Here is a 27261-nt window from a genome sequence, read left to right on the forward strand (position 1 = left end):
GGCATGATTTGCTTAACAGGATTAATCCTGTCAGCAGAATTGCAAGAAAAGGGTGTGAGTGTTACAGTAGCCTTAAAGGCAATAAGTTTAAAACTGTTGAAGAAGTCCAACGAAGGAGAAAGCAATGTCACATCGATTACAAAAATGCAGACAAATCTACTTAATGTCCAGGAAAGAAGTTATTGCAAATGTCTTTTTTAGAATTTTGGATATTGACTGGGCATTGTTAAATGAAAGATATGATGCAATGAAAAATCAATGCGATAATTTTAGCTTCCTGAGTAATTTATCAGAAATCGATAATGTAAATTTGAAAATAAAATGCAGTAAATTAGAAAAATTGTTACAATGTGGCGACAATAAATATTGTTATGAAATGTACAGGAGCAGTAAGATGGCTTTCCTGCAAAGCAGTTTTAGGGTTGCCACATTTGGCGAGAAATTGCACATTTGGCGATATAACATGAACGGTTGGAGAACCTTCTGGAACGAACTCTTACCGGTTTAGCCCAGAATGTTCCCGAACACAAGCCGAAAGCTATATAAACCCTGTTGGCCTGCAGTCAGTTAGTGTGTGTGCCTTGTCTAGCGAGCTGATAGTCATTGAGCGAGTGTCTTGAAGTCTAGCGCCGAGGTCGTCGTCGAGTGCATCAGGAGAGTCTTTTAGTGCATCGCAAATTACTGCATCGTCGAGTTTTGTCTTAAACTGTGCTGAGTCGAGAGCTATACTCTTGTGTATCGTCGAGTGCATCGTGTGGAGAGTCTCGAGAGTACGTGGAGTTCCGAGAACAACCAAGCAGAGTTGGGAGCTGTACTCGGCTGCTTTGCAGTGAAGCTGTCTCCATCGTTATTGCCTGACAGTGTGAAGGCTGTGTCACTGATTGTTCCAACGTGTTTATAGTAGATCTCCGACAACTGTAAAAAGTGTTATTACTGTCCTTATTAACATTGGCTAAATAAAGTGTGTTTCGATACTTCATCAAGTATCATCGTTATTCACTCCAAATCCACGAACCCCATACGAACGTGAACGAAGAAAATAACACATAACACAACAACTGGTCTCAGAAAAGGAAAAACGTAACAACTGGTGTCAGAAGTGGGATTTGAGGGTGAATGCCAGTGACAAGACCAATGGAAGATCTATTAAGACAGCTCGTGACTGCCTTTGCTGAATTCCATGAAAAGATGGAAGCTGGACAGGAGAAGTTGAAAGCTGGATATGCTGAGATAGAAGCCGGATAAGCTGAGATAAAAGCCGGATATGATGAGATAAAAGCTGGATATAAAGAGATAAAAGCTGGACATAAAGAGATAACAGCTGAGATCAAAGCCGGACTAAAAGAGAAGAAAGGCCAAAGAGAAGAGATAAATGGCGGCCAAGAAAATGTGTGAGAGCAACTCCAAAAGCTAAAAGTAGAGCTTACAGAAGAAACTGGAGGCATAAAAGACGATGTGGAAATGAGAGAAGTGGCATCTGAAGAATCAAAGGATGAAAAAAAGAAGGAAGTAGCTAATGAATTGCCTGAGAAAGATCAAGAAATGATGGAGGAAACATCTAACGGAGTTAAAGAAAAAGAACGAAAACATGAAGAAATAAAAGACAGGATGCAGAAGTACTCCATAACAAAATAGTAGCTTCGAAAGATATATTTTTACAGCCGGTATGAATAACCCATTCGATATTCTGAACTTAACTGTGTCAAACAATTTGTGTTTCCCGAACTTGGAAGATCATATTGACAATATTACATAGCATTCCTGTTAGAGTTGCTAGTAGCAAAAGATCATTTTCCAAATTAAAATTGATCAAGACATATTTACGGTCAAGTATATCACAGGAAAGATTCATAAATCTAGCTTGGATTGCCACTGAAAACAAAATCTGTCAAGAGATAGATGCAAAAGAAATTATAGAAAAATTTATAAATATAAAATGCAGAAAAATAACTATTCTCGATAAATTGTTAAAAAAATTTCAATAAATGCTTTCTTCAAAACTTCCTTTTCCTATACAAAAATAAAAAAAGGGGGGGTGACTTCAGCTATTTTGTAGGCGGATGCCGGATAACCTTGCGACGACACTGTCAGCAGGATAATAAAAATTAATACATACATGTATAGGCAGAAGTGGACGAGATATCAGAAGTCCATCATTGGTCATACAGTTATAGTTCTGCACACTAACTAAGAAGTTCTATCCCAATTTTGAAGAAAATACCCATACGAGCAGTCCCAGAGTCTCTTATTCCTCTTCCCCTACCACCAACCTATCAAATGGACTTTCAGTTTGCTGTGCATTTTAGCCACACAGACAGTACATGCTTACAAGCATCCATGCCTTCTCTGATATTCAAAATCAGCCTATTGGTATGTTAGTACATGTCATTAACCATTATACCTACTGAACGGCTAACACAAATTAACAGCAAAATAAATTCAAATCAACTTGTTACATAAAGCCTATTAGCAGTTGCTAAAAACCTATCCACTTGAAATGTTTTCCTATCTTTGATACTTTAGCATATTCTCTGAATTCAAAGAGTATGTCAGTATTGTTGCAATTATTTTATCTCATCATAATATCTAGTAAATGAATTAATACTAATGCAAATTCCATTATAGTATAGAAGACAAGGGAGGCTGCAAATTCAGATTAAAAGACTATCAGAGCTTAAAAGAATGGAGAAAAAGTTTCAGAAATAGCCTGTGAAGAAAAAGTATGATATTCAACCATTTTAGTGGTAATAAAAGGTGCGATCTGAATAAAAAAGATATTTAAAAATGCAGTGATGACACACTTACAAAAAAGGGGTAAGGGGAGAAGATGCCATTCATGAAATGGAAAACCTGTAAATTATGTGGACACATGATAATATTAGCAAGGATATTCTGAGTTCATTGACCATATAAAAACACCCCAACCTAGTTAATAAATTAAAAAGCTTACAAGCAATAAATAGAGAAAACAAACATTTAATGGTACAGCAGGAGCTGGTTAATGTGATCATATTTGCCCACAGCTAGTCCACATTTGAGAACAGTAAACGATGAGAAAATATCCTTCAAATCAGCTACAGAATTTAATTAATGTTATGCCGAAGTTCATTTATGAACTGTGTCTAATGTTTTGGGAAATTATTTAACCAATGTTGTACTTCTAATATTAATACTCGTACGGCATTTCTTGTATCAGTATTTGTAGAAAATTCACTGATTTCATCTTTGCATTCTTCAGACAGTTTATTACATCATATACCTAAATTTCTTTTGGAAAGTACCTGGTAGGTATCTTCTATCTAAAAAAGAAAGATCTGTACTTTATCTTCTGAAAATCAACAAAGTTATTAAAACTCTACTTCAAAACAAACAAAAGGCTGCTTTTTTGCTTAATTTTTTAAAAGGTTGGCTAAAATAAAATCCAGAAAGTTTGTTGAATTAAGCTCTTACTCCATGACATTTTTCAGCCATTTGGCAATTTTTAAAATTTATTTTGACCTTATCTGGAGAATTTACTTTGGTCTGAAAAATTCATTTGAAAACAATTTAATAATAATAACCAAATTATTGATCATAAAATGCGATTTATTTTCCATGTTTTCTTATGCAAACTGGCAGGACATCAGGAATTCAATAACCGTATCCAAATAACAATTTTAACTGCAATTTACATTAAACGGTATCTACTATAGCAAAAGTTGGTTTTATCAGTTTAAAAATCAATATAGTTTACATAATACACTTATAACAGAAAACGTTGCTGATTCTAAAGCTACTGAAAATTTTAGGAAAAGTCTATATAAAGTGATAAAAGATGAAGGTCATATGTCAAACATACTTAAAACTGGACTGCTCTAAGAAATTGTCACAAGAAACTTTCACCTAGAAAGCAGCTGCATCTGTGCCCAGTTATAAAGTATTTAAAGCACTGGCAAGAATAAAATTGCCAGTCTATCCCGAAGCTTGGATGACAGTTGTTTATGAGAACTGATTTTTTAATCATTTTATTCTAGACGTATGTGCATACGGTCTTGAAACATTCCTTTCAAAATTCTTTTGTAGCTCCATTCCAAGAAATTCACTTTGTATTGGCAATTTAAACAAAAATATAAATGTGATATATGTATGAGCACAACAGTTATGATTAAAATTATGGATCAAGGTTTAATGGTTACATTCAAATGATGTTGTTTACAAACTATTATTATGTGCACATGGGTTTGGATTGAGTGCACACAGAATTGATGACAGCTTCATAAAATTTATTTTACCGAAAGAAACACTTTACAGTTCTGAAACTTTCCACAAAAATACTTGTACAGCTCTTTCCAGTACGACAGAACACAATTAGTAGTTACCACTTCAAACTATTAAGGATGTTAAACACGATGCAATGCAAATCATCCTAAACAGCAAAGCTCACACATCTTAATACTCCAAAATTGATGCCGAACTAAAAACTGAGAACTAATGCTCTCTCCGGTCTTATATAGTTCTCCCAAGGCCGCCGAGCACTTTCCAGTACTTTCCATTTCTCAAAACCACTGAAAAGCATATAAAGTTGCATCTAAGGGCTGGTCACAGTTACATGTAGTGATCAAATACAGTACTAATTATAGTCAGACAGGGACTGGACACAAATGTTGTTAAATGGTTGCCAAGTTTGGAGACTACTCGCAATTGTTTGCCAAATTTGGCCAAAAAAAATATTTGCCAAAACCATCACCAATTTAGTGAGATTGCCACTTATCTCAATGTCAAATAGACTTCTTATTTTCCCAGCAAAGCTTTGCTTCCTTCATGCAAGTCATGTTACATTATACAAAATTCACAATACTACATTTTCTTTGAAGCAATGACAGTAGCTGAAAATGACACTTAATATCACGTTTTGAAAAAAGTATATCGGCTTATATATCATGAACACTGGAACTTTATGTAAAGAAATTTCAAAACAATGCATGTGAGGAATTTGAAATAAGTTGGTGCTGCAGGGGTAACTGGAAAACTATAATAAGAAGATATCCTGAAACAAACTGATGAAGAAATTGTTGGTTTTACACTGTATCTAGACACTAGAATGGAGGGTGTAGAAGAATTGATGGGTTGTGAAGATTTTACTGACTGTGACAATCTGATTAATTTCCAAAATGAAATAGTTGTACAAGGAAAGAATAATGATGAAAATGAAAAAAAAAGAAAATGTTGAAACAATTTACTACAAAATGATTACTTGAAGTATTTTCTATATTAAATTGTGACACTCCAAAATATGGTTCAAAACACTTACCCTTTCACGAAAGTTGAAAAATGCAAATTCAAGAAGCTGTCGGAGACTATCACAAGATATTTGGGAAGGGGGCAAGTGAGAGACAATGTTAACCAATTTTCATATTTAAAGAACTACTCCCAATAACAACGAATCATATTAATGAGTAACAATTACTCACCTGTTATTTTTAATTAAAGACGTTTATATGTTTTTTGTGGTACACCTTTTTGCCCTTTCTGATTATTCACTCCTCACCAAAAAGTTGAGAAGTTGTTACTTACTTTGGAGAGCATTCGTGAACTCTGTGGCAACTAATTTTGGTAAAGCTGTTGTACAAAAGGCAGCAACCATTTTCAAAATGGTGATACACTAAGAATTCCTTACAAGAGCAATTGATCAAAAAAATTTTAAAAGCAAGAAACAATAGTAATAAATCAGATTGGATAAACCTTTTTTAAGAGATCTTTCTGTAATTTTTTGATGTTGTCCTCCCCATGTACACACAAAAAATTAATGAATTGCACAAACACAGCAGTGAGCACCAGACACTACATGCATATGTGTGGGTTGCCGCATAAATACTTTTGATACTGCGAGTTGTTACATAACCATTTTAGTGACATACTGCTTTGCTTCATGAATACCTTTTCGTGGCTTTTCGGTGGGGGGGGGGCGTTTGCGAATAATCAGAATGTACTGTGTTTCATTACCAATTTTTCTTGTTCTCTGAATTTTATTGATTTATTATTCTTGGATGGAATTCTTAATGGCTCAGCAAAAAGTTAGTCATTAATCAGCTCAAGAATGTTATTCAGAGTTGGCCAAATTAGCTCACAACAATAACATTTTGGTGACATACTGCTTTGTTTCATGAATACCTTTCCGTGGCTTTTTGTTGTGCGGGGGGGGGGATGAGGGTTTGTGAATAATCAGAATGTACTGCGTTTCATTACCAATTTTTCTTGCTCTCTGAATTTTATTGATTCATTATTATTATTATTTTATTGATTGGATAGAATTCTTAATGGCTCAGCAAAAAGTTAGTCATTAATCAGCTCACGAATGCTATTCAGAGTTGGGGAAATTAGCTCGCAACAATAATTAAACACTAGTAGCACTGTGTACTGAAATTAACACTTAGCAAGCATGCACCAGCAGTGCATAGTCAGTTGTAAAAATGCAGCAGTGCATAGCCAGGTAGAAAAGATGAACAGAAAGGAGAACTCATGCCTAAGTTGCTTGACAAGTGTCATAGATTTCGCCTTACCCCTATTAAAGCATAGTCATTCTAAATTAGAAAGCTCAGCATTTAATTTTATTTCTAATAAGCCTCTTTTTAATTCAGTCTGCTTTAAGATATTCCAGACAAGTACCAGATAGCTCATAACTAGTACACTAGAAGTTCATTTCTGCAATGAATTTTTTTTGTTGATAAGTTCATCTCTTAACCAGAACTCGCTCATAATAATAGACAGTGAATTATTCTCAAGAACCTACTTGGAATAAAAAAATATTGTGTACACATGTTACAGTAAAATTGGTTGTAAAACAAATTTTACATTTTGTCATCAGTTGCTATTTAAGCCATTACACTGGTAACAATACAAAGAAAAATTTAACTTCTTTCTCTTCAAATCTTACACATCTAAGCAGTTCATTTCAAGCAGGTCTGATGTGAAAAAAATTAACGTCCACTACTAGAGCGTGAATTTTTTTTTTAAAGTCTTTAAATATTGATCATTTTGTTTGTGATTTGATGGGGTTATTATGACTGATTTGATATTAAATGATAAAAATATAGTTATGTTAGAAGCCTTTAAAATTTCAATGAATGCACTTAAATTGACAACTACTGGTACACTTACTCCACAGATACAAATATCCGAGATTTCAATCCGGGTCTAAAGATAAATTATTCATTGATCCAATGGTACCTTGTAATATGTTTGCCTTGAAATACATCGAACTTGATACTCATCTTGTTTAAACAAGAAAGTTTTTGTTTGGTATATGACTCATGTTTGATGAGTCACTACAGTGGGAACTACAATTGTTTACCTCTTTTGAGATAATGCTATGACGGCCCATAAAATTCAGTACACCTGTTGTTATTATTCAGTAAACAATCTGCATATAACTCTGAGTTTTCAGGTGATTTCGTGTTTTTCAAGTAAATGTTTTGTAATTTCAAGAGTTTCAGGAAAGTTAAGCAACAAAGAAAACTGTTGATCACTATGCAGATGGGGGGGGGGGAAAGATTGTTAGAAAGTATGAATATAGCATGGGTATCCAGAACTTACCTATTGTATACCATGCCTACATGGTATCTGTGAATGTGAAAAACAAAGACATTATTAAACTGGCTAACATTGTCAAAAGGGACGAAGACCAGAATTGTTACAACATGTGAAAAAAATTGCTTTTTATCTAGATAGCACAAAAACATTTACGTACAGGATCATGAGAAGTGCTTCATTTATATACAGTAAGTATTTCTTTCAATGCATCTGTATTTTAGTATTAAATGGTGTTACACTAATAACAATTGGACTTTTTTATAAAAATGAATTAATTATTTTCTCTTTATTTTTTATAGGAAATATTTGCTTATTATATGCCTAGTGTGGTACATAGCCAAGGATTTGGAATGAGTTAATACATACATTGAGGTGCCACACTATTTTTAAATATACATGCGACTCTGATGATAGAGTTAAGTATTTTGTCTTTGATTACAAATGTCCAATTAAAAATAAGAAAAAGAGCTAATGGGTTAGAGTAGATTTAAGGGTGCCCCTTGGATTATCGCCGAGTTGTTGTTTCATTTATGGTAACCTGAGTAGTTGAATGTTATGGAAACTCTATAATGACGTAATTGAGGTGAATTTGAATGATGGGAAAAGATTTCAAAAGGCTTGTTTGTGTGTCAGATTTTGAATGAGAAGTACGCTGTTATTTTGTGATTTGAATGGCTGAATGTGGTAAGATTCCAAATTTCTGTATGATTTGAAACAAAAGGAAAAAAGCGTTAATTGACTGGTGTATAAATGAAAGTGTACTTAGTAGCTTCCAGAGCTAAAGTGCTTAGTATGAAAACTTTATTATGATGTAACCAGTTGCGGTAAATTTTGAATGATGGGAAAGATTTGTAAGGGCTTGTGGTGTGTGTTGGTTAGGAAATACATTGCTTGATTTGTGGTTTACATAATTGGCAGAATGTGGTAAGATTAATTTGAAGTTTATCTAGGATTTAGAACGAAAGGGAAAAAAGCATTAATTGACTGGTGTGTAAATGAAGGTTTACTTAGTATCCAACATTAAGTGCCCTGTTTGTAAGGAAATATTATATCGTCAAACGTTGGAGGATATTTTTTACTCTTATTTTTGTAAATTTATGTGAGGACACCAATATACATACTCTAGTTCAGATAATTTTAGGAAGTTTTTGGATGCTGTTAAAGAATTTTGTTTGACTGAAGACACGGAAATTTGTAAATAAGGTAAGCGGATATTTCCTTTGTGTGCTAAGATGAATTTCCTATTTTATGTTATTTCATCATTCGGTTTAAAATGTAATTTATTGACATTATATATTTTTTGTTCGCTGCTTCTTTGACTTTTCAAGTGAATATAGATTGATGCGTACATGGACAAAGTCAAAGAAGTGCACAATGCCAAGTTTGTGCAATTCCCTGATTTTTATTAAGCGAAAATAGATCGATGTGTACATGGATACCGAGTTTGTGCAATGCTTTGACTTGTTATTTTGGATTTGTGTAGAGGAGATTTTTGATGCAAAAATCACTGCAACACAAAGCTAAAATAACAAGTCAAAGAACTGCACAAGCTCGGTGTCCATGTACTACAAATTATCGCATTGTCAAGGGACACCTATAAATATATTTTTACCAAGCTAATGTAACAAAAATGGTTCAAATTTTATAAAACCAGTACATGAGAAAATCATAAGCCAATATAACCAGAAGCTAATACATCTAAGTCTATTGTAGGATTTAGAGATAGAGGTTGGCAGGATTTTTCATAAATGATCATGTATTAACAAATACCATTAACTTTTTTTATCAATGTTCCAAAATGACAAAAATTTTTTTATATGGTTATAACTTTGTTACATCATTAATTAATATTTTTAGCATAAACACCTAAAAAAGTGTTCAAAAATTAAAGAAGCCTTAACTCAGAAGATCTTAAACTCGGGAAAATATGTTTCATGGGTTTAAGATCCTACAATACTTTCACTTTAGGACAGAAATACCATGGAAAATGCCTGTGTTTTATAAACAGGATGCACAAAGCTCACAAATACTATGAAAAAAAGTAAAACTTTTAGAAAAATTAATCACTACATCAGAAAATTTCACACTTTGTATAACTTTTTAATTACAGAATTTAAGAGAAATGTTTAAGAATTACAAATGCATAAAATTGAATGAAATAATTTAATAACTCTTTTTGAAAGGAAAGTTATTACATATAAGCATAACAAATAATACAGTACAAAATCAGAGATCCGGAATTCACCAGGATTTACGAGATTCTGGATTTTGGAGATTTCCAGTTTTCAAATCATCAATTTAAAACTAGTGAATTTACATGTGAAAACTATGAAATTAAAAATATCAAAGACTGTTTGTGAAATAATGAAGTATTTATAATCTCATGGAAACTAAAATTTATCTCCATGTTAACATTTGTTTTGTTTCATTAAAAATTGTTTAAGCAGTTTCATTTATGTATTTATATGTTCATTATAATTTTATAGAGATACATAATTTCTTTCTCAATTATAAAGTTTAACTGCTCAAGTCCTGTAACTGTCACATCGAATATTCCCATTAAGTAATCAGTTGAAATATTTTCATTCTCAATAATCTCCTTGTCCCATTCATCACAACTGGGCAATATTTTCTAGATCTAATACAGTATTATATGTCACCATCCGCTAACTGAATTATGATGGGGCATCATCACTGCAGCCTTTTCCTGGTTTAGCCAACAAAAGTAAACCAATATGTGTAACATTTACTACAAACAAACATTGGTCTTAAGAGGTTACTTACTGTATACAGGGCTAATTAAGATACTAAAAACCGGGTAAAAGTTTACAATTGGGTACCCCTTGTTTTTTTTTTTTTTTTTTTTTTTTTTTTTTTTTTTTTTTTGCCAAGATCAGTGACAGCAAGGCACAATTCCAAGATGGTTGCTACACAAAACCAAAATAAGAAGTAAAAAAATTGCACAAACCGGTGTCCATGTATACATCGATCTATTTTCACTTAAAAAAAAATCCAGAAGCTAAAACAAAGATAAAACTATCGTGGTAACCAGAAATGGGGTTTCATCACCAAAATTGAACAAAATTTGTCACTAATAGATGGGGAACCCAATTCTACACTGGAGACTAAAAATGCATTTTTAAGTAGGTTTATTGGAAGCACTTCCGCAGAGAACTCGGTAAATGTAAACATTGCCAACTTTGGCGATAATAGTTCAAACCTAGTAACCCATCGGGGTGTGTGTTGGGGTGTATTTAATTATGCAAAAGAGGGCTATCTGCCTAAGGGGAGGGGTGCCTTTGTGGAGGACTTTCTAAGGGAAAATGGCTCGTATACATGTTACGCATGAGTAACCCATCAGATTTATCCTATTCGTTTGTTCGAAGTTTGCAACCATTCCTCTTGCGTTCATTTTGTTGAATTATCACTGTCATTGTTCGCATTTGCAGATATATATTATTCTTCTCTTATTTATTATTATTTTTTCTGAATTTTTTAACAACATATAGATAGAAATATTTTCGTAGATTGATGCCGTATCTCGGTTCGGGATGAAAAGAGGGGTGAATGCTAATTTGTATCACGGCTGTTCACGTTGTGTTCTTAATTATTAACAGCTCTAAGAACCATGAGGTTTTCAACCTCTAAAATAATTTGTTTTCATAGACCGCAAAAATGTGCATGTGCATTTTAAATAATTAACTAATGCTTTTATTTTTATTACTGGTTATTGTCATCTAAAATTATGAGAAAAAATCAATTTTTATGGCGTAAAATTTTAACAAGATAATATATTGTTAATGCTTTTCTAGTAATAACCTTTCAGAGGATGGCAAGTGCGACATAAATAGATGATTAAATTGAAATAAAAATATTATTGATTATCTAAGATGACAGAATAGTTTGATGCATCACCATGGTCATCAAAATTAGCAAACCACTGCTGGTGTAAGGAATATATTGTTTTCTGTGTTAACTGGAATTTAAGACAAATTTTTTTCGTATATCACGTTTAACCGGTTAATTTCAGTAATACTAATTTATATTTTTTTAATGAATTTTTATTTCCGTTATAAATGCTTAATATATTCTTTTCTGTGCTAACTTGAATTTAATACAAATTTATTTTCGTATATCATGTTTAAACGGTTAGTTTTACATCTACATGCTTATTATCTGTGAATTTTTATTACCATACGCTTAATATATTGTTTTGTCTGCTAACTTGAATTTATATGCACTAAAAATCACGTTTACAAAATATCACATTTACGGCTCGGCTCATCGTCGATGAACCACGAGCTTGGCGATTAAAAATGCAAGGCGCCAACGGGTTCTCTGCGGATGAAAACCCGGTTTATTGATAGATTTTCAGATAAATGCCTAATTAAGACACAAAATATGTACCTGCATAAAAAATAATTTTTTGCAATTGCAAGTCAAGATTTTTTTTCCCCCAATATTGCCCAAACTGCTATTATGTATACACCAGAATTTATTCAAAGACTTTATGGCTATGATGCACATTACTTTGACGACGATGCGCCCATGTAGATGGCTATCAGAACTTGTAGCATAAACTCACTATCTGTATACGTTGTGATAAAAAGTTTTTTTTTTTTTTCCTTCTTTAAAATATTTATACTGCGTATGCACTGAAAAGAAGGCAGGGAAAGCACTTCCGCAGAGAACCCGGTAAATGTAAACATCGCCAACTTTAGCGATAATAGTTCAAACCTGGTAACCTATCGGATACATCCTATTCGCTTGTTTGAAGATTGCAACCATTCCCCTTGAGTTCATTTTCTTGAATTATCACTGTCGTTGTTCGCATTTGGAGATTTATATTCTTCTTCTCTTATTTATTATTATTTTTTCTGAATTTTTTAACAACGAATAGATAGAACCATTTTCAGCTAATCTTTGGAATATGGTGTGTGTGTGTGTGTATTTAATTATGGCAAAGCACACTAGGGTTATCTGCCTAAGAGGAGGGATGCCTTTCGTGGAGGACTTTCTAAGGAAAACTGGCTCGTATACACGTTACACATGGGGAAAACCACGAAAACACCCATGCAGCCAGCCCGTTCGCGGGATTCGAACCTCGGACCGAACTACCAGTGTTCAGCAACTTTACCGCTCGGCCGCTGGTGGGCTTGGAATATGGTAACAAATAGTTTGGCGACATTTTGGAGGCGATAAAGGTTACTACCTAGGACTTTGGGAATAATGTGAGAAGTACTCAGTTCCGATTACGCATTATTTTGTGTGAGGGAAATGAGAGATCATGAGCTATGTCATGTGACATTAATGGACGAATTACAGTTCTTTAATCGGAAAAGGGGAGAAATTTGGAAAAATATCTGCAGTACTATTTTGTCTTTTGTATTAAGCTTCATCGTGTGTTGTGTGAATGAGTGTTGATTAATTTTTGGATCGCATAGCACTATCTAAAGTGAATTCTAAATTTTTAATGCGTTTATCTGAAAATCCAAAAGAATTGGTTGAATGGTGTAGGATTAATTGCAGATAAGTATGAATGTCCAACATGTGGGAATGAAATGAGATTGCGTGAAAGGAAGGATATTACAGATAAGTTTGAATGGCGGTGCAAGAAATCTGTTGAAAATGGACATTTTGTGATCCGCCATACACTTAAGATTCTGTAGAAGATTAGGTAAGTTAGTATTTTTAATCATTTGAGGATATTATTTTTATGCACTGTTCTAAATGTAAGGAGTAAATAAATTAATATGGTATTATTGGAAAATTGTTATTAGCAATGATTTAGTTTAAATTAGGATTGTAAGCGAATTTTTATTAATTTAATGTATATGCTTATTTATATTTTAAGTAGTGTTTTTTAATTTAATTATATTTTAATTTAATGATCGTGATTTTGTGAGTTATATGTTTGTAGTATTTTGGAATACGTTTGAGTAGAAATAAATATGCATGGAAAGAATTTAAATATTTGACACTAAGTATTTGGAACCATTTTTAATGTTTGCGTTATAAATTGACAGGTGAGGTTTATAATAGATAATTTAGAGGGAAAAGTTTTTGGATATTTTATTTATTTTATACATGCAAATGTTCATCTTTGGAAAGGGTATATACTTTTCCGCGATCAGGTAATTTCATATATGTCCTTTTTACCGAATTTAAAGATTCACAAAATTTTCATGCATTTTCGTGAAATTTTTCTAATTTATGAGAAAAAAGCAGTGCACGTGGATACAGTGAAGAGTGTGCGCAATGCCATTTTTGTGCAATTCTGGGATTTCTTTTAAGTAAAAATAAGTCGATGTGTACATGGTTTAATTATATTTTAATTAAATGATAGTTATTTTGTGAATTATATGCTTGTAGCAGTTTGGTATATGTTTCAGTGGAAGTAAACGTGTATGGAAATAATTTAAATATTTGACACTAAGTATTTGCAACCATTTTTAATGTTTGCGTTATAAATTCGTTGGTGACATTTATAATAGATAATTTAGAGGTAAACGTTTTTGGATATTTTATTTATTTTATATGTGGGGTTGATCTTTGGATTATGGTAACTTGGTGATTTTTTGGCGATTAACTCTGCTACAGCAACCCTCTATTTTTTTCGCCGCCATTTTGTCTTCACGAAGTAAAGACATGTTTCTTTTCTTTTTATTTACTCAACACGTTTTCCAACAATCTACTAGCCGAATTACACTTATGCTAGAAATTTTATGTAACAAAACTGCTTAATCATGACAAATATTAACTGCAAAATTGGGAAAAAGTGCACAATCGCAAACTCCTTGCGCGTTTTTCAGAATAGCACATACACATAAACCATTTACACGTCGACTTATTTTTACTTAAAAAAAATCCCAGAATTGCACACACTCTTAACTTTATCCATCTACACTGCTATTTTCTCATAAATTAAAAAAATTTGCACGAAAATGCAGGAAAATTTTCTGAATCTTTAAACTCGGTAAAAAGCACATATATGAAATTACCTGATCGCGAAAAAGTATATACCCTTTCCAAGGATGAACATTTCCACGTATAAAATAAATAAAATATCCAAAAACTTTTACCTCTAAATTATCTATTATATTATAAACGTCACCAACGAATTTTTACCACAAATATTAAAAATAGTTACAAATACTTAGTGTCAAATATTTAAATTATTTCCATACACGTTTACTTCAACTGAAACGTATACCAAATTGCTACAAACATAAAATTCACAAAATAACTATCATTTAATTAAAATATCACTAAACCATGTACACGTCGACTTATTTTTGCTTAAAAAAACATCCCAGAATTGCACAAAAATGGCATTGCGCACACTCTTCACTATATCCATGTACACTGCTTTTTTGTCGTAAATTAGAAAAATTTCACGCAAATGCATGAAAATTTTGTGAATCTTTAAATCCGATAAAAAGAACATATATGAAATTACCTGATCGCGAAAAAGTATACACCCTTTCCAAGGATGAACATTTCCACGTATAAAATAAATAAAATATCCAAAAACTTTTACCTCTAAACTATCTATTATATTATAAATGTTGCCAACGAATTTCTACCGCAAACATTAAAAATGTTTACAAATACTTAGTGTCAAATATTTAAATTATTTCCATGCATGTTTACTTCAACTGAAACGTATACCAAATTGCTACAAACATAAAATTCACAAAATAACTATCATTTAATTAAAATATAACTAAACCATGTACACGTTGAGGTTTAATCCTAGTATCCGGTGCACACGGGATTTGGCGACTTTATGATGAGCAGTAAAAACGGGACATATACGATTAGTAAACGGGTCATTCAAAGAATATATATAGTTATACACAGTATATACTATGTATATAGTGATAGTAAATAGTGTATAGTATATACATAGACGTTCTTTGGGTCATTTTTGGTGTTGGCGATAATTTTCAAAATCGCGCCAAGGCTGCACCGTATACTAGGATTTTACCCACGTTGACTTATTTTTACTTAAAAAAAATCCCAGAATTGCACAAAAATGGCATTGCGCACACTCTTCACTATATCCATGTACACTGCTTTTTTCTCATAAATCAGAAAAATTTCACGAAAATGCATGAAAATACTCAACGTATTCTACTCAAACGTATTCCAAAATACTACAAACATATAACTCACAAAATCACGATCATTAAATTAAAAAACACTACTTAAAATATAAATAAGCACATACATTAAATTAATAAAAATTAGATTACAATCCTAATTACTTTAAACTAAATCATTTCTAATAACAATTTTCCAATAATACCATATTAATTTATTTACTCCTTACATTTAGAACAATGCATAAAAATAATATCCTCAAATGATTAAAAATACTAACTTACCTAATCTTCAGAATCTTCATTACGTGGCATGCACACTTCCCTACAGGAAGAGTTCCAATGGGCTGCAGTACTACTGCTAATTTCTAAATCTGAAATCCAGTAGTCAACTGGCAGTCTATTCACCCAGTAATAAGAAATTAATAAAATTTCACCCATACTCAAACTACTTTCAGCAAACCACGTACCCTTCCTTACAGTCCGTTTCACAAAATGTCCATTTTCACCAGATTTCTTGCACCACCATTCAAACTTATCTGTAATATCCTTCCTTTCACACAATCTCAACTTATTATTATTATCAGATAAACGCATTAAAAATTTAGAATTCACTTTATATAGCGCCATGCAATCCGAAAATTAATCAACACTATTTCACACAACACACAATGAAGCTTAATACAAAATACTATAGTACTGCAGATATTTTTCCAAATTTCCCCCCTTTTCCGATTAAAGAACTGTAATTCGTCCATTAATGTCACATGACATATCTCATGATCTCTCATTTCCCTCACACAAAATAATACATAATCGGAACTGAGTACTTGGAATGTACACATTATGAATATTAATATATTAATGAATGAGTACACATTATTACCAAAGTCCTAGGTAGAAACCTTTATCGCCTCCAATCCCAATTTTGCAGTTAATATTTGTCACAGTTAAGCAGTTTTGTTCCATAAAATTTCTAGCATAAGTGTAATTCGGCTAGCAGATTAGGCAAAACTTGGAAAAAGTTTTGAGTAAATAAAAAGAAAAGAAACATGTCTTTACTTCATGAAGAGAAAATGATGGCGAAAAAAAAAAAAAACAGAGTGTTGCTGTAGCAGAGTTGGTCGCCAAACTTTCGCAAAAAAAATCGCCAAATTACCATAATTCAAAGATTAACCATATTTTCGTATAATTAAAGAAGTTTCCGTCAATAGATGCCGGTTCTCGACTCCAATTTTTATGGCGTAAAATTTCAACAAGATACTATATTGTTAATGCTTTTCTAACAATAACCTTTCCGAGGATGGCAGGTGTAACATAAATAACTGATTAAATTGAAATAAAAAATATTATTGATTATCTAAGATGACAGAGTAGTTTGATGCATCCCCATGGTCATCAAAATTAGCAAAACACTGTTAATGTAAGGAAAACAGTTCAAATAACTCTTGAAAAATAATAAAATGTAATAAGTTCTAGTTTTGTTAACAATGCTACTAAAGAAAATTTGATTACTGTTGAAGGTTATCAGTATTGTGAAATATATTATAAAAAAGACAGGTTTATTTTCGTATATCACGTTTAACCGGTTAGTTTTACATCTGCATGCTTATTATCTGTGAATTTTTACTACCATATGCTTAATATATTGTTTTGTCTGCTAACTTGAATTTACATGCACTTAAAATCACGTTTACGGCTCTGCTCATCCCTTGGCGAGTAAAAATTGCATTGGCGCCAACGGGTTCTCTGCGCACCTATGGGTTAGAATTAGATGGACTCATAACAGAGAGAGGGTGCTTATTTTGAAATTACTAGAAGTGAAATGAGTGTCTAATTAATAGCACCTAACCGGTTACGAGTGAAATTACAGGAATTAAAATAAAAATCATAGGAATGTACTTACTCCCTCTACGATCATTCGATATTCTCCTAAGATGCCATAGCAAATACAAAGATTAATCACTATATCATACTTTAACCACTTAAAATCAAATCCGAAAATTCTAGTTTAAAGGACACAGTTAAACATTTTGCTTCGCTGTATTTCCTAATTGTTTCTAAATTAATTTCTTCTAATTGTTTCTACGAAAGTTTAAATTACATTTCTTGATCCGGATATGCTATACCTATAATGCATATATTATATTCTTCAAGACAAACAAGATGTTATATTATAAATTAAAAGCACAACTCAGAAACACGAAGATCTGTTCACTTTGACTAAACAAACGCTTCAAACATGTATCTAAATCCCAGTCTTTCTGCCCGACGGAATTTTCTTTCGTCGTTCTTTCTTTGAATCAAATACTCAAAGCCCTTAGCTATCACGAAGCGACCATATAGTAATACGCAGTGGCTAATCGCACCGACGGTATAACAAGCTATTCACACGACAAGTGTAACAAGCTATTCACGCGACCTACGTTCGCGCATGCGCACAAGCAGCCGAGGTACACGGCAGGCAGTACTGAGAGTGAACGCAGTGGCTAATCGCACCGACGGTACCAATAGCTAACAGGCTATTCACGCCACCTACGTTCGCGCATGCGCACAATCAGCGCAGGTACCAGCGGTTTCATGCCGATTTCTGTAAGGCAGGCGGTAGCAAGGAGGTTAGAATATTCTAACCTCCTTGGGCGGTAGTGAGAGCGATAGTTGTTAACCCTAACTCAGCAATAGAAGGGGTTGTTAATAGTTCACCAGCAAGAGAATAATTTGCAAGTAATAATTATCAGTTACTAAGACGAATTCAATCTATATACATGATAATGTTCAGGAAATGATTAGATAAAATAGGAATTTAATGATGGTTTTAATTGCAAGCGAGGACGAGTAATTAGTTAAAAAAATTACTTAAGTTCTTTTATTTAACAGAGGAATTTTTATGCAAACTTAGACCCTAGTCTTGTAGCATTGGACTGTCAGAATTTATTATTCAATAAGAAAACTTAGTGAAAATTATAATATTCTTATATATTCATCACGTTTTCAGTATCCACTCATGTTTATAGGTTAACATGAGTGGATACAATATCAAAGTTATTTATAAAATAAAAACCATATTAAATCTGATAAATCATTTGTGTGTGCAAATTTTTAAATCTAAATCTCTTACATTAAATTATTTCTGTCTTTTAAATTACATCCCATTATTTATTTCAATTTAATTGATTAATGTGTTTGCACTATTATTTCAAAGTTCTTTGAAGCACCTTTTGTGTCCTGAAAATGCCAAGTATTTCCATAAAAAAAAAAATAATAAGCAGGCATACAGAATAATCCCTATAATCGCTTTTAACTTATTTCATGTCCAATTTTCTACACAGAAATCCGCTGTCTAATTGTGAGTGTCTTTTATCGGACGAAATTTTTCAAAGAGGAATGAATTAAAGGCTTGATTGAGCAAAACACATCTTTAAAGCTAAATGTATTCTATGAAGTACAAAAAATGTCAACACGATTTTGCCTCCCCTTCAAATCAGTTATTTAAACTATTCAAACCGTTCAGGAAAAGGATAAACATTGCGAACATAAAAATCTCCCTTTTTTTATATATGCTTTAATGAAAGGAAATGTGTTCCTTCTTTTTATAAGAAAAGGAACCCATTTTCCTTTCTAAACTTTTGAAAGTCTCCAACGCTTAAAAAATGATAAACTACGCCAAGGTAGAAACCCGCGTTTGACAACTCAATGCGCATGCGTAGTTAATGTTGGTGTGAATAGCTTAAGCGGCTATTTGCACCGGTGGTGCGAATAGCATCGGCCAGAGTAATACTACATCTACAGATCGTATTTTATTTTCGAGTATCAAAAGATGTTGAAACATCTTTCACTCGACTTCTGATAAGAATCTGGAAGGAGAAGGAAGAGGAGAAGTGTGGTAGGAGGTGTGGGAGGGAAGAAAAAGAGAGTCAGGTCCGCGCTAGCGGCGGCGAAAGGGGGGTGAGGACAGTGTCGTTACAAGATGTAGCAGCGGGTGACAGATCACAGAGTCAGTTAAAAAGGATCAATGTCTTGCAAATGGCAGTTTCTCATTACAGCCACAAACATAATATAGTTTTTTGATTGCAGAATTCATTTCCTAGCTATAAGATCACTATTTTACAATTCACATTTTAATAATTATCCGGCTCAAAATGACTGTTTTACTCCCCGCTCATTTTTGATACAGTGGCCAAGCAAGCTCTAATTTAAATTACGCAAATTCAGATGGAAGATCTTCACCTGATACAGAGAAAAAGGAGGCGCTGCTTTCTGAAACTCATATTCACTATATGTTCTTAGTAGTAGAAGGAAGGAAATGCTTAATCTTAAATGAAGCATTCCTCAACCTTGACTTTTAAACTGGTGTGCGGAAGATAAATGATTAAGAAGGGACGACGCATGGAACATTTTGTGTAATGAGTATTTAGCAGCTTTTTGCTTTAGCCAATATTTTATATTTCACAAATTTTAAACCACTATATGATTAGAGAGAATGGCTTTGGTGGCGACAGTTGGCTTTTTTAAGAAAGTACACGACAAAGAGGTTAGAATACCTCCCACGGATACTCCGTGATACCTTCTATTCTAATCTCCTTGGTACACGACATCTTATGGCACCAACCCTCTGCTTTTAGTAATTTGTCTCAATCTGACAGTCTGTAATTTAGTATAACTAAGAAAACCCTGAACGGGACGCGTATTTCCAAACCCTACCCCATTTTTCGAATTTTTGACGTCACGGAAATATCGTCTAGTTTCACCTGGCAAGACGGCGTACCCCACTTTTGACTACTACGGCGCGTTTTCGAAAGAATTGTGGTGTTGATTAGTGTGTTTGGGTGCTAATTGTGAGATTTTCGCAATTTAAATTATTATGAGTGGAAATTTAAGCAAAATCTTTAGTGAATAGTTGTTTATCGCCGTAGTGTACTTGAGGAAAGAGCTGAATAATTCACTGCTGATGCATTAACAGTATGAAAAATTTGGAAATGTGATGCATTCATCGCAAAATTCAGCGAAGCCAGTAAAACAAACGAGTGTTCGCAAAACTTATCCACATCTGAAGTCACTATACAAAAATTGTATGTGTGCCAACCCAGATATTTTAATAAATAAATAAATTAAAAAAAAAAAAAAAAAAACAAACTTGCAGAAAACTTTAGATCAAGGAATAAGAAAGAATTGCAGTGCCTCTGTGTGCTTAAAAACTACGAAGCATTCTGCAGACTATACCAAAATCAAGGTTGACAAATAGATTAATAAATTTTAATGTTTCTTTTAGTGTATATATTTCAAAAGTATTAAAATAACTTGGACAGTTGTTTAATTGCTTAAAACAGCAATAAAGTTCATTTATAAAGATATACAAGGAACTTCATAATTATCAAAATATTTCATTGCTTTGGTGAAAAACTAAAATTACTTAACTTTTATAACATTAAGTATCTTCGTAACTGTAGTATTATGCTCTGTTTTATAACTTTATTCATTTGTTATACATTAAAATATTTTGTTTTATTTACTAAATGTGTAATCAATTATCAGGATTACTAAATGTGTTAAGAATTTCCATACATGCTTGTGCAGTGTGATTGCATGTTTGTGTAATGAATGAAAAAGAAAGTTCAAGTGTGTGTCTGTGCAATTTTGACGATATAAATACTGAAATGTGTGTACAGTAAAAATTCAACTAAAAAATATTCGGAAAGCTCTTGAAATTTTGGATAGTCAAGCATATAAAAAATGAAATACTGTAATAAGTGAATGGAAGAATAAACTACTAGTCTAAAATCATAAAAACAGTTCATCTTATTTGTATCAACTTGACTATCAAAAGCCAATATTTAATATTATGCACGATTTTGAAAAAAATGTATGCTGCTGATCTTTGGAATATGATAACGGGTTATTTTTACAATGGTTGTTAAGACTGCAAATTGAGACTTTAAATATGAACAATAGTAATCTGAAAATTTGAAATTGTAATTTTATATCCAACAATCTCTGCCAAATAACTTCCATGTTTTAAGCAATTAAAATACATATTTTTAACCACTTGTTATTAATTGTATAAAGTAAATTCTATAATTTAAATTTTATTTACTTTCATCTATTTTAATGTTTGCCATTATAAATTTCATACTACATTTTTAAGATTTCATTGTTGCTAATTAAACTTCCTTTACAATTTATTTAGTTATTTTATACGTACATTTATATTTTATGTAAGAAAGGGATTTATGTGCAATAGATATACAGCAAAAATCATCATCACACAAAACAGAGGGGACTGAAATATTTTTTCGTGTTAAAGAATATTGAAAAAAAAAAAAAAAAACATATATTCAACAAAATTAAGCTTATTAGAGTACATATTATTTACATAGATATGTATATATGCATATTTTTAATAAAAATCAATGAAACAAAAACATCCACAAGAACTTAATGGAATTTAATACAAAATTTTCAAGTTTTTTGAAAAAAAAAAACATTTATTGAGTTTGGGGAAAATAATCTGATATTTTTCTTTGCATTGTCTTTTTTAGCATCAAATTGTTCAATGTCGAACATTTTGCTATTCATTTCACCATTGGAATGTGCACCTGTATAATTGTCCATACTTTTTATGATGTTCCTCATTTAAGATGATGTGGGAACAGGAACTGCATTATTCATTTATTTTCGTCATCAGAATCTGCATCAATGATATTTTTTTACCTTTGAACAAACTCTAAAATAACTTTGTCTGCCATAATTGGGGCTGTACACACATTATCGTAAACTGCTGCAACAAATTCTTCCGATAGACAGTAAGACAGTTCATTAATACAGAAACTTTCTCAAACATTTCATTAAGCGTCAGCTCAGTTTCAATATCCTACTTCTCCATTTTTTTGGCGCCAGAGAACGATACTTTTGAGAATCGTGTGTAATGAAAAGAATTTTCATTAATGCTTAGAATCGCTGAATTCCATGCAATGCATCATATGCACAAAACTCACTAATTTTTACTCATACTACCATGTACTCGTCACCAAATTCCAAAGCTAACTGATGAGAGATGAGATGTTTGTAGAGGTGGAAGGCAAAAGTAGCATAGATAAACAAAACTGGCTAGTATCACAGGCTATTTCGAGGGTATTTCAAAGCCAAATTAGCCTCTTTTCTAAGGAAACGTGAAACCACCTCTCTTTCATTTCACACTCCGCTTAAATCTCCCCTGCGATGCCAGTGTTTTCTGTATTTTGTTCATTTCCAGAAAGGATACCTTTTCATGTTAAACAATTTTTGTTGTAAGAGAAACAAAATGCATGAAAATACATAGTACAGTCAAAAGTCGTTAATTCGGACACCTATAATTCGGAATGATCTATAATCCGGACCTCAAAACTAAAAACTTTCTGCGCATGTGCCGCGTTGACACATGCGCATACGCGTGCGCGTAAGACCATTTACGACTGCGCATATGAGTGTGCGCAAGTGCAGAATACGTTTTCGCGTGCGCGTTTTATGTATAATTTTATATAAGCTAAAATTATCTAATTATCTATTTCAGTTAATGTTGATGATTGCGTTGTTCCTTAATTTTCGAATTGGATCCGGCTTATTATTTTTTGCAGACTGTAAGAGCAATTTTATAAAAGTAAGCTTAAACTTTCGATTATATCAAATAGAATTTCCGATATATATTTGTTAATATGTAAAGGATCTAAAGCGAAAGTATGTTTTGAAATCCGAAATTTGTTTATCAATTTCACGCTGCTCGGCGGGGGGAACGCCGCAGCGGGCGCGTAATGAATTGGAAGTTGATCTGTCAGCACTATCCTTATCTTCAGGGCAGATGTTTTTATTTTATTTGGCTTATAATTCCTTTCCAAATTAGTATTTCATCTCGATGTGCTCTCTTTGATATGATTTAAAACAAGTTCCTCGTCATTATAATTCGCTTCCGATAGCGAAGAAAGTAACAGAGGTTAATGAAAACGAAAAACTTTCGATTGACAAATTAGTCGGTGTTCTCGACACAGCAATTATAGGACTTGAACAGCGGAACTTTGTAACTGAACAAGAAATTATGTCTGTTTAATAGAATTAAAGAGAAAGTATTATCACATGAAACGAAGCAAAACTTAAACAACTTACATTAAAAGAAATGTTTAATAAAGTAAACAAATAAATATTAAGCTTTTTCTTTTTGCAAATTTTGATACCCTTTAGATCATAATTGTTCTTTATTTCATAAATTACGGTTTCATATTTTTAATTTTAGAATTTCTGCATGCCATCTTACGAGATTTAAACTGATGATCTATAATCCGGAAAAATCGATAATCCGGAATCGCCGAAGTCCCGACGAGTCCGGATTAACGACTTTTGACTGTAGTTTTTGTTTGTCGGGACCGTTGCATTATTTCGTGTTAACCAATATTTCGCCTTAAGCGTTTTCACGTTAAACGTATTCCACTGTATACAGATGTGTTTGGACTATGTATATACAAATATTTTTTTTAAAGGAAAATTTATAATCCTTCCACAAATTTTCTTGCATTATGCTGCTAAAATTTGATCAGTAAATATACAAATAAAGAAATTTAGAACCAATTTTTCAGAAAGAATAAAAATTGAAATTCAAATTAACTTGATAAAATCCTGTAAATGTAGAATATCAAATATTCTTTTTAGACTAGTAAAATCTTTTTAAAAGATATTTTAATGATTTTACTTTCTCCCACCCCCTTATTTTCCTTTGCTACTGCTGTTTGATAAGAGGTTCTAGTAAAGTTTTGTGTTAAGATTATTTTGAACTTTAAAAGATTTTCCACTGCAGGATTTTAATTTTTTCTACATTTTTAAGGGCATGTTTTCTTTCTTTCTTTCTTTCTTTTTTTTTAGATTAGAAAAATATTTTTAAATCGGAAGATATTTTCAATGATTTTCCTTCGCTTTGAGGAGGACTAGAATTTTTTGGTGAACTATTAAGATAAAAAATATATTGAAATGGTTCGTCAGCTGATTCTGGATACATAGAAGCAAGGATTTTGTTTTAAAAGGGGAAATTAATTAAATTCGACATACCTCCTCTTGACGATATTATGTTAAAGTTGGTTGGATTCCTCACCTTTCTTGTTCTTTTATACTTCTTTTTTGTTTTTCTTGTGATAGTTTATTTTAACATGTTGACTGCTGTGGGGATCACCGGTGACCAGCACTCGATTTGGCTACAGTGCCCCAGGTGCCACCGGCAATGCGACCAATAGTAAAATACAAACTTAAAATAAATATTGATACTGATAAATTTTTAAATAGTACCATTGTTACTATAATGGTTTGAAGAATAATAAATCGTAAAAATTTAAATTATAAATCACAAAAATGGTCTACATATGTTTGGGGGTCGCCGGTGACGGCCAGCATGAAAAATGCATTAAGCACGATTATATATAACATTATGTTCTGTAGCTAATATTTCAACATAATATATATCGCATAATAAAAATTTCAAGTTGGCATCATGGGCAAATCACGTAAAATGCGCGCGGCAGTCAACGTATTAATTTTTACATTTTAAAGTATTCTTATTCTACATTTAGATAGGATTTTATGAAGATCATTTGAACTTCAGTTTTTTAGTCTTTGTGAAAAGTTGGTTCTAAATTTCTTTATACATATATATCTCTAAGAACTAGAAAAAACGAATTCATATATTTATTTATCCCACATTTTCATTTTGAAACATTTTAGTACATGCTTTTCCTCAATATTTTAAAAGTTGATTTTTTGTTAACTGAAATATGTAATATGGAAAAATTCTATCAAAAAACATAATTCAACTCAACCGAAACAGGAGATAAATAGAGATGATAATAATGTGAGGTATTTGATCCTCTTCCCCTTATAGTCATTTCAGCGTGTTTTTCCATTCAGCTGAAACAGTAAAAATATAGAAAAATTCCCACAGAAACATAATTCGGCTGAGAAACAAAACAGGCCAAAAATGGGTTCCCGTCAGGAAACTGGTCTAAACAGGGCTTCTTAAAACTTTTTTTTAGTCGTGACCCTTTTTTATCACAGATTTTTTTCATGACCCCAAAATATTTACGAAAATTTTGTGGGACCCCATAAGCATTGCAAAAATCCGAAATGCGCGAGTGAAACTGTCAATTTTTTCATTTGTACTGTAAGATAGTATTGCAGTTTTAGGTTATTATCTTTAATATCTCATTTTAAGACAATGTTAAAATTTTAATTAAGTAACAGATGAAATGACAGCGTCATGTGCAAAGCAAGTAAAATGAACATTTATATTATAAAAAGAATGCATTGAAACATTTTTGTCTTTCTCTTTGTCTGTATTGTCTTATCTTTATCTATTTTCAGATACATTGTGTAAACATATTGGGTAATTGAAAATTATTATATTGAGTTTAAGAAATAACAAAACTACTAAAAATTTTTGCGACCCCCTGCTGTAGATGGGGGTTGCGATCTACAGTTTAAGAAAGTCTGGTCTAAAATAACGTTACAATATTTGATCTTGCTAGAACATTGGATAACTGAGGCCACAGCCAGTGTGGTTATGGCAGGTGTGCAAAATTTTGGAATTCACAGAAATATCAAGTAGCAAAATTTTTGAAATTAAAAAAAAAAAAAAAGTGAAAAAGTTTTTAGAATTTAGGATCCACAGAGATTGCATAGCACAACAAAATGTACCTGCTGAAGCTAGGACTCCAGTGCATGGTAATATTCTTGTAAGGAGTGTATGCCTGAATGCAGAGATGCATTTTGAGTCATCATCGCTAGGTCACCAGCCTACACAGCATTGTGTGATATGTCATTCATGCAAATAAGGAATAAAATTGATTGCACTTTAGTTAAATAACCTAACTTGTTCCTTGTAAGTATTATGCGAGAGTACTTTAATTGTTGAATAAGAATACAACACTTGCTTTCTGTTCATCTGAAATCGGATAGATTTTCTAGCAGTTATTCCAGCAGAAGTTTGAAGGAACTGATCATTCTGTATTTAATTAGATAATCAAAATACACAAGCTATGGACATAACATATTAAACCATAATTCACTTTTCACATTGGACAGCCAATGTTTTTTTTTTTTTTTTTTTTTCTTTTCAAAATGCAATTGATAACTTGTATTGTTTTTTTTTTTACAAAATTTAAACCTGGGAGTCATGAACAAATTTGTGGGGGTCACCAAATTCAAAGAAATTTATTTGATAATAAAAGATATACAGAATTTGAAGAGAATTTTTGATGTTTTTTAACATTTCCATATTTTAATTTTGATTTTATTGCTTTCCACTTGATTTGTGTGTTATGCTTGATGATTTCCAAACAGCTCGAATCAAATTTCAAAGCAATTGCATACGCGCAGCTAAGATGTAGTTTTTTTTTACTATCTTAGTAGTGTCTTGCATGCAATTTGTAATTGTAATACGCATCATTTATAAACTATGTTTCTTATTTCTAATCAAATTTGTTGTCAAGTAAGCACTTAACATTTCCTAAGTATTGGAAAATTCAGTAGTGTCTAAGGATAATAAAAACAATTTTGTTTTAGTTGCAATTTTGTTCCTGAT

At 32.2% G+C, this 27261-nt stretch overlaps 1 protein-coding gene across 3 annotated transcripts in view; it reads right to left on the reverse strand.

The window, feature by feature from the left end:
• The window catches only part of LOC118189439 (GTP-binding protein 8-like), a 94933-nt gene that overhangs the window by 66058 nt on the left and 1614 nt on the right, over positions 1-27261 (reverse strand). Inside the window, exon 1 of one of the 3 annotated variants that reach the window (XM_085808522.1) lies at positions 17581-18014. The exons of 1 other annotated variant lie outside the window; for it this stretch is intronic. The gene's annotated coding sequence lies outside the window, so the exon portion shown is untranslated. Of the gene's footprint in view, positions 1-17580; positions 18015-27261 lie in introns of those variants that run through there. One more of the 3 variants, XM_035360040.2, reaches the window with a different exon arrangement.

Source organism: Stegodyphus dumicola, chromosome X1 (assembly GCF_044657685.1).
Source record: "Stegodyphus dumicola isolate Sdum_Otavi_A_Nest chromosome X1, ASM4465768v1".
Classification (NCBI taxonomy): Eukaryota; Metazoa; Arthropoda; class Arachnida; order Araneae; family Eresidae; genus Stegodyphus; species Stegodyphus dumicola.